The sequence below is a fragment of the Strongylocentrotus purpuratus genome, unplaced genomic scaffold (genome assembly GCF_000002235.5).
Source record: "Strongylocentrotus purpuratus isolate Spur 01 unplaced genomic scaffold, Spur_5.0 spur5_scaffold_10, whole genome shotgun sequence".
Classification (NCBI taxonomy): domain Eukaryota; kingdom Metazoa; phylum Echinodermata; class Echinoidea; order Camarodonta; family Strongylocentrotidae; genus Strongylocentrotus; species Strongylocentrotus purpuratus.
In genome coordinates, this window is record NW_022145595.1 from 9094717 (window position 1) to 9104367 (window position 9651).

Below are 9651 nucleotides of genomic sequence, written 5' to 3' on the forward strand. Positions count from 1 at the left end.
AAATATGTAGCCTGAGTGGGTTTTCTCTCTCCCTTTCTCTCCTCTATCTCTATCTTTATTTCTCTCTTTCTCTTTCTATGTGTCTATATCTCATTCTTTCCACTTCTGCTTCAAGCTCCCCTCCCATCTCTCTCTCTCTCTCTCTCTCTTCCTCTCTTAATTCACACCTCCTTTTCCCCCCATATAAACAGAAAAATAAACAATGCGTTTCTATGGAAACAATTTTATGGTCTTCTATGTCACCTCCGTTAATTTCTCGCCATGGCAACAAGAAACACTACAAACAGATAAAGTTGTCCTTCATGGAGAGAGCAATATGATAACCTCCAGAATTATATTCTCCCCCACCTTAGTTGGTTTCAGAACTCAAATACATATGAATGAATATGAACAATTATACAAATCAACAAAACCTCTGGAAAAAATGTTGATGTCTTTTTTTTTAAGTATTGTTTTTCTTTGTAATCAATATAATTATTCATTCAATCAATAAATGATGGAGAAAAAAAAAATCAAAAAATCAAAAAAATCAAGAAATTAAAAAAGGCTGGATAACTCTATGCAGAATCATAAATATAATGGCTCTGTTCTTATACAGGTCCAGAAGCCCAGTGGTACACGGAACAATCATTATGGACTTGTTATTATCGCAGGGCTGGGGTCCGCTTAGTGTGAAATTCACCAATTGAAATGGCATTAGAAATTGACATTCTCTGGAAGGATGTTCATGTTGTGTGAAGAACACTCGAGGAGAGGACTCCATCTTCGAGAGCCAACTTATGTTTTGGTCTGGAGGGACGTTAAAGATGAAGTTGAGTTCTGGTCATGCGATTGCATTGTGAAAGAAACGGTGTGGAATCGACCAGAAAAGGTTGATCATCTAGCATATAAGAATTTGTGTGTATTGCAAGGTTCTGGAATCATCAAAATGATAAGAAATTTCGCCAAGTCTTGGTAAAGTTACATACACTGTACACAGAAAGATGTATATGGGACTACACAAACACGTGGCGTAAAAATCCTACCCTGGATTTTTACGATGTTACATGACATATTTAGAATATGAAGGCATTTGAAGAGCCATGCTTTTGAGGGAACGTGTCTTATCTGATGTTCTTCCACACTTGCATAATAAGAATGATAACGCTCACAAATTATTTTTCACCTCTTCCCAGAACTCAACCTTCTCTTTAAGAGTAGCTTGTTAGTGTTATTAATCTAAGGGAATAGTCAAGTCACACCTGCCATATTGAATCAAGGTCAAATCCAAGCATTACAGAACTACATTTTCAGAGCATTTTCAATTTTGAAAAAAGAAAATCATAGACATAGAAAAGAAAGGGTCTACTCATGAGGAGCCTTCAATGAACATGATGCATTTATCCTATATCTTCTTATCATTATCAAGTGGACTGGGCTTCATCTTCTTCAATGAAAGTGACCACTCTGGAAATTTCCTACAAGTTCATGACTAACACTCATCAACCACCTTGCAAAATTGAGCAGAGAAAGAGAAAAACATGATCGCAACTTCAAATGAAAAATCAACTCAAGGGAAATTTCAATACCTTATCGGATGTCGATCCTAAAGTAATAATGTTAGGATTACGTATCATGTCATTCTAATGTTCGCACATTTCAAATGTTGACGTTCAAGGCCATTGAAATTGCACTAGGATGGTTTCCCGGAAGTAGTTGCGATTGCGTTGAAAGCACAAACTTCTACTTTAATGGAGAGCAGGGAAAAAAACAAAGATAAGAGAAGAGAAGAATAAAAAATGCGCTCTTTTTCTTGAGAGACTCCAAGCTCGCCCAACAATCTGTTTTGATAGAGTGGACTACAAGATGAGAATTGAGAATCCGTCTTTAGGATGATGAATCAACCCTACTTTTTTCCTCATTTATTTCCAACATTGCAGCAGAAGTGAGGCAATGCTTCTCTGAATGCGTGGTTGTTGTGCTAGATTACTTGGCCAATCATCAAAGGGTCTGTCCACACTTCCATCAACTCTATATATTGGGAGGGGATGGGGGCGGGGCAGTCAAATATATTGATGTACACACGCATGACCAAAACAAAATGTGTGAAAAGGGTATTTTTTGCTGGTTGAGGCGCATGATGCAATTAGAGGGTCAAATAGGCCAAAATTCAGGGAAATAGGGTTATGTTTAGCTTGTTATCATGTATATAGGGTACCTTTTTCCTAATATTTTTTGCAAGGTGTCATTGAGGAAGACTTTGTTTAGGGGATATGTTTGTTTGAGGGGGTTAAACTTGTTAAGGGGGGGATTTTTCAAGAAAAAGCATGAAAATACTAGGAAAGGATGTGAGTTTTACCAATGGAAAAAACTTGTTTAGGGGGACTTTGGAAGACCTGTGGTCATGCATGCATGTGGACTGTGATATATTCTGACTGGACCCTCTAGGGTCTATATCTGTGATAGCTAGTTCTTTGAAAAATGTAGAAAAAAAAGGATCATTTAAATTGGTTGGAGTACTATCATCCATGACTTGCATTGTGACTATAATCTTGTGAGTATTAATATCTAGTAATACAGAAAGAGAGATGCATACGGCAAGGAAAGAGTGTATAGGACTCTCGTACGTCGCACACGTGCTATACTCATATCAAATAGCTATTACTGAGGGGGAGAGGGTGGGAATGCTCACAGTCCTTGGAATAATCAAAATGTTTATCTGGCCGGGTGTCAAATTACATTAATGTTGCATTGCATAGATATGACTTGTTCATCTGCCGGGGTAGTAATAATTACAGGACCTTCAGGAAGAACAGCATTGAAGCTGATGAGGGTTCCTTGGGTAAACAAAATTATTATTATCATCATTATGTGAAATCAGTGAGGGCTCTGTGATCTAATTACCTGATCATTCCATGTTCATTCACTATGACTCTAAAAGCTGTGAAGAGTCGTTCATTCATGACCTGCAGGTAATGTCTGGTCATGGGAACGGGCCCCCTGCGCAGGCTCCCACGCACATCCCCGAAAGTTATTAGAGTTTAAGGGTGGGCTGCTAAATTAATGAGAGCGTCTCCCATTCTGAAGCCGAGACTCGTCTCCCTCTCATGATTGCCTTAACACTCCATACCTCTACTCATGCTAATGGCTGCATTGTGAGCCCCCGTATTAAAGCATACATCATTCTTGAACTACAGACACAGACATAAGTATTATTCTTCTTGCTTGCTTAAAGAGAAGGTTGAGGTGAAAAATAATTTCTGAACGTTATCATTGTATTATGCAAGTGTGGAAGAACATCAGATAAAAAATGTTCCCTGAAAATCATGGCTCTTCAAATGCCTTAATATTCTAAATATGGCATGTAACAACATAAAAATCGGGATGGATTTTTATGCCACATTTTCACTTGAATTTCAAATTGACAAATTTCCAATGTCTATTACATCTAGGAAAAAAACAAAAAACTCTAGTCCACTACAGTATAACTTGCAATGATCCATGAAAGGGAGATTTCATGGATATAAACAACGTGTGATAATGAAATGTGAATTTCTCGACAGCACTGCAACACAAATAAAACATGTGTTTAGAACTAAAATGAATCATGATCTATCATCGCAATATAGAGTCTTTTCTTCAACTCTGAAGTCATCATTACTGACGTGTTTACCCATTCCACACACACCCCAGAGATTGATGCCCATTTTTCCATCACTCCAATTTCATCTCAAAACACTCCCGACTCTATATTCAGTGTCGGCAAGCCACAAATCAGCTCTCCTTCCCCTTCCATAAATCGCTTAAACCTCATATTCTGGGCAAAGGCACAAATCCAGTGGTCAATTTCTTCATCTTCTTCTCAGAGTGCATCCATACATAGAATTATTCTTGATTTAACCAACTGAATACTAAACCCAGGATAACTTTGGCAAGAGTCTCTGGAAAATGTGTGTTTAACCAAAATCTAATCACTTATCAACTTGGTACAGCAGAAATCCACTTTGATAAAAGAAATTGGTTTCAATAAACAAAGTAAAATGAGAGAAAAAGATTGATGAAAATTCTGATGAAGGAAGTTCTGAATCTTTACACAAGCTCACCTTTGAACACGAAGAGTGGGTTTTGTGACACATGCTTCTACAATTACTCCCAGGTGATTACCTACACTAACCAATATTCTAATTTCAACCGACCCGATGCTACACCTAACCCTAACCCTAAATCTTTGACAAAATAAACCCAGAGCAAATGACAGACAGTGAACTACTAATCAGATAGGGCTACTATGTGGAGGTACTCTTTGAGTTCTTATAATAAAATGGTTTTCTATGTGCAAAAAAGAGACATTCTTTTCAAAAAATTTGATTTTCAGGAAGGTTTTGTTTAGAGTTCATCTATAGTTTGATGGCTCGAACAACCCACATCCTGTATTATATGTGATTAAGCCAGATTCTTTTAAAGTGCAATTCCATTACAGGAACTCCAGATTAGCATTACTCCTGAAAAACCACGGTACGGACACACTTTAACTCACATCTCCCAGCGTAATGAACTGCTTGAAGTGCATTTACCTCTGTATAATACAGTACAATCGTCATATAGATATTGCTCCAATTAAGGGACACAAAAATCATCTACACTTGAATGAGGATTACAACATCCTTGGTTTTTTTCCTCATTTTTGGAAGTCTAGGATTCAATAATGGAGAAGCAAGCTAAGAATAGTATCATTATTGCTGTTTCCATGACAACTGCAGCCACAGTTTCAACCAAATTTTTTTAAATTAACAATATGGTTTGTCTGATGAGAAATTATTCTTCTAGCAAACTGACATGGAGCAGTTGAATAAACTACTAAAGAAGATATCAAGCAAAGAAAAGTGCGCTTGGAAATGAAATTTTGTTTGTGTGTGGAGCCGAAAGGGAATTAACTCTGTGTAAAATGATATGATTTAATGCCCTTCTGGTTCCAAACAGATTAATTTCTTTGCCTATTATCTAATGAGGCTGGACTTTTTTCCCTATGGTAACAGCCATAAGGACCTGAACTTATATTCTAAAATACAGAATTAATTTCCTTCAGGCTCTAAAAAAGTTTATTCTTAGCAGCAAGTCCTTTTCCATTTATTCTTCTTTCTTGCATCTCACAAAAAAGACTTAATTCTGCCTTAAAACAGAAAAATGAGTGACATGGCACCTTCTTGCAGGCAGTCCATGAATTGTAATATCTTCCCTTTTTTTCTCCTTTTCTTGCAGAGGGAATTATTTTAGAGGCATTTTTTATCATCAGCGTTTTGATGAAACTACGAATCAGTGTAGGGATACGTTGGTTCAGAATATCAAGGACTATCTGTGAAAGAATCTTAAGCTGTACAGGTTTGGAGTGAAGGAAAACAAAACTTGTTTTCACATAGATAAGACAGTGAACACACTTCACATTATATTTGCTCAACGTTTTAATAACGACATACTGATCATCTATCTATGTACACACAACCATGACTGGGCCCACTGCATGATCACACCAAGGTGTTAATCTATTTTGAATGTGAGTAATGATAACACGCTGGGAGAAGCGAGCCCTCCAACTGTTATTCTTTCTTTCTCTCTCTTTCTTCGCTCTTCCTTGTATTCTTTCGCTCCCGACGGGAACGATTTAATCAAGAAGAGGGATAGGAGTGTGACTGTTGCCCGTGGGGTGGGAGGTTAGTCTTCCTGACCAGTCGCTTGTATGATCTAAAATCATGGGTCAAGAATGATCATAAGTAATTGGTGGTTGTTCGTCAATGACATTGGTTGATTTGGAAACTTACCAAACCATTTTTGTCACAAGATTTGGTAAAATACATATTGCCTGGTAATCTGCCTTATCAAAAATAGTCAATTTGATTGTATTCTAATAAACATACCATGCTGGTTAGACACATATCTACTAATGGCAATGTTTAAAGCATTATGATCTATTCGATCCTGATCTACAACATTATAGATTTAGCTATACTGCGGACGGCAAGGACATTCTGTTGCCCCCCCCCCCCCCACAATGTTATGACAGATAACTATCTCCCTCAAACCTATTCATATGCACAACCCACAGGGGCTTGCCATGGAGGGTAAGCATGTATTCTCTTCACCTCACACTTGGTCCTTGGTCTATCCAGTGAGAACATGCCCTGTGACCGATATTCGCTTCCAGTGGTTTTCTCTCAACCAATTTTCATTCAACCAACAGGCAAGAAGGTGACTGGCAGATATGAGGCTCACAGATAAACAAGAAATTAGGTCTTCTAGCATAATGCTGTCACTCCTGTATGGGTGCACCAAGGAGTATACTCATAAGTCAGTTCTACGTTAATTAAAGCCACACTGTACTACTTGTAGCTACTTGCTCCCTCTATATAGAAAAAAATGCCTAGTCCGTGACCATTGGTCCCCCATGATCCTCTTTTTTTTCATGTTAATTGAGCGCTGAGTTGATGAGATAGACCCCTCCTAAAACTAGTACAGATAAGCTTTCAAAGTGTATTTATAACTTCTGATAGCCTATCTCTCTGAATAATGTTTTATGTATACATATTTTATGACAACAGCAGGTACTCCATGCACTATTCAAGTACTACAACCTGTTCCCATTATCTACATTCAAGGACATTACAACAACTGCTGAGAAATGGACTTGGTGACCTGGACACAGCTGAAGCACAGTCAGGGCGTGAGCTTCAGAGGCCTTTTAGGTTTGACGATATCCTCAGCATATGCTGCAAAACAAAGAGAGTCTCGATGGACAAGCTCAGAATGATGGACCTTCCCCCTCCCGCGTACATCTAATATCAACTGCCATTGCCCATTAAGATACGATAGCCACACGCCATGCCCTTGGAAGGGATCAAGAGAAAATCTAATAAATAAGTACCTTTACATTCCTTTGCAGTAAAACGCTCTTTTGTGTGGCGCAATGCAGTTTCATAAACACTGACGGAGCAGAGTGTCTGTCAACACTTGCTGATATGCCTATAGAATTTTATTTCTTTCCAAGAGTGACTTAAAAATTCACACATTTCAATGATAAACAATAATTTCTTTGATCACTGTGAGACGTTATACACAACAAATTATTGCTGCATGATCACACTACGTGTTATCGAAGAAACCTACAGACTACCTGTCAAAAAAGAAACAACAGATGGTGACTCAATAGGGGGCATTTCACCCCCATAAAGATTTACTAAATGTCTATGTATTTTGTTTTGTATGTTCAAAAGCATTGTAATTTCTCACTTACTCTGGATAAAGGCAGAAAGGGAATACTTCACTGTCAATATTTAAAAAAAATGTTAAAAAAAGTTATTGAAATGATTGCAATCTGGGACCCGTTTCACAAAGCCTGTTTTAAATGACAAATAATAATTATACTGTATTTACCCAGCGTAGCCTCATCAGTATTCATGTAGTTCTCCCTGAGGGCCCTGCAATCATATTTTTACCCTGGTCATCGGATTTAGGATTACCCGTACACAATGTATGCACAAATGACAAAAATCAGTGACAAATCTGCAGATAATCAATCAGAAGCAAGGATTTCACTAGCTTATAACAAAAACTTTCATTTGTCACGGATAAAAAGTTATATAAAATGAGGCCAAGTTCACATCTCCAGTAGATGTCAGTTGACACATATGAAACAGGCTACATGTGTGAACTGGACATTCCTCAAGTGTGAACACTGTATGAGGCTGTTCACAAAGTGCAACCTGTTCGTATCTTCTGCAGATAACTGAACTCAATGAAATATATCAATCGTCAATGTAGAGGTGTCGTGGTCGAGTGGATACGCCACCGGACTGTAGATCACAAGGTCCGCGGTTCGAGACCCGCCGCGGCACTAAAATCCTTTGGCAAGACACTGATCTACATTTGCCACACTCAACCCAGATGATGTAAATGGGTACCTGGCAGGAATCAAATCCTTGATATGCTAGTGTGGCGTAATGGCCGCCGAGCTAAAGCCAAGGTAATCATCAGGAGCGCCAGGATTGTCCAAGTCCAACAGAAATAAGCTCTATACAAGAACAAATATTATCATTATCATTCTTTATTGACACATTGATAGCAAAATCCATATGTGTATAGAGTATTGCCTAGAAATAGAATACTATGGATGAAGTGTGAGGCTGTTCACATAAGCCAATAAGTTCATATCTTCTGCTGATATCTAAGTGAAATGAATAAATCAAAGACCATTGACAACATAATCCAAATGTGAACAGAGCATCAGGGGAAAAAATACACGGGGGCTCGGGGCAAATTAGCCCCCGAAATGCCAAAAAGAGCCCCCAAAAGTCATAAATGAGCCCCCCAAATTTGCATAGAGTTCAATGCAAAGCAAATGAAAGAGTGTTATTTTCATGCAAGCAAGCTTGAAAAGTAGCCCCCGAAATTTTTGTAACCATTTTTTCCCTGCAGAGCATTGATTTTTCAACTATAAAACTGTAAAATGCTGTTTACATTGTGTAATCAGTTCACATCTTCTGCAGATATCTAAGAGAAAAGAATAAAACAAGGACCATTGAAACCATAATCCAAATGTGAACAGAGCATCAAGTTTTCAACAATGAAACAAACTGTGTGATGTTGTTTACATTGTGTAATCAGTTCACATCTTCTGCAGATGACACAACAAAATAAGTAAAGTATCGAAATGTTTAAGGACCCTACATATGTAAACAAGGCAAATCCTAGAATAAGTTGGAACTGTATGAGACTTCAATCAGTCGCATCTTCTTAACATAACTCAATAACGTACAGCAAGTGTAAATTGAGGTGTTTGCAGTACCCTACATATGTGAATGGGGCATTCCCTAAAATACTATTAAAATGTAGGGAGCTGTTTACATCATGACAAAGTGCAGTCAGTTTACATCTTCTAAAGATAACTCAATAACATACAGAAAGTATGTATTGAGGTGTTTGTAGTACTCTACATATGTGAATGGGGCATTCCCTAAAATACTATTAAAATGTAGGGAGCTGTTTACATCATGACAAAGTGCAGTCAGTTTACATCTTCTAAAGATAGCTCAATAACATACAGAAAGTATGTATTGAGGTGTTTGTAGTACTCTACATATGTGAATGGGACATTCCCTAACATACTATTAAAATGTAGGGAGCTGTTTACATCATGACAAAGTGCAGTCAGTTCACATCTTAGTCAATGGCATAAATCAACATCAAAGCGGGATGGATGACATAATCATGTATTACTAAAGGCCTCCCGAGGGGGAGTTGGGTACCATTATAGCCCAATTTTATGCATGCAGTCGATCGTCCCGGCATTACACGGCTTGAAAGCAGTTAGAGAATTCCAATCAATACCGATTGATTTAAATAACTTCCGGGCGGCCGAACTGGTCTTTTCTGCAAACATTCGGATGGAAATTAAACTGAAACATAATCACTGAAACATAATCATGGTTAAAAGCAGACAGCTAATCAAACTGAAATGCTATATAGCATGCGATCAAGCATGGATTAAAGTGTTAAGTGATAGTTATTGCCAAGAGGTTTGAGGCTTCCTAACATTACAAATTCGTAACAAGAAAATGGCAGTAGTACAGGTCTAGTCTGAAACGTCCAGACATTATTCTATCGCATGAAGCAAATCTTTCG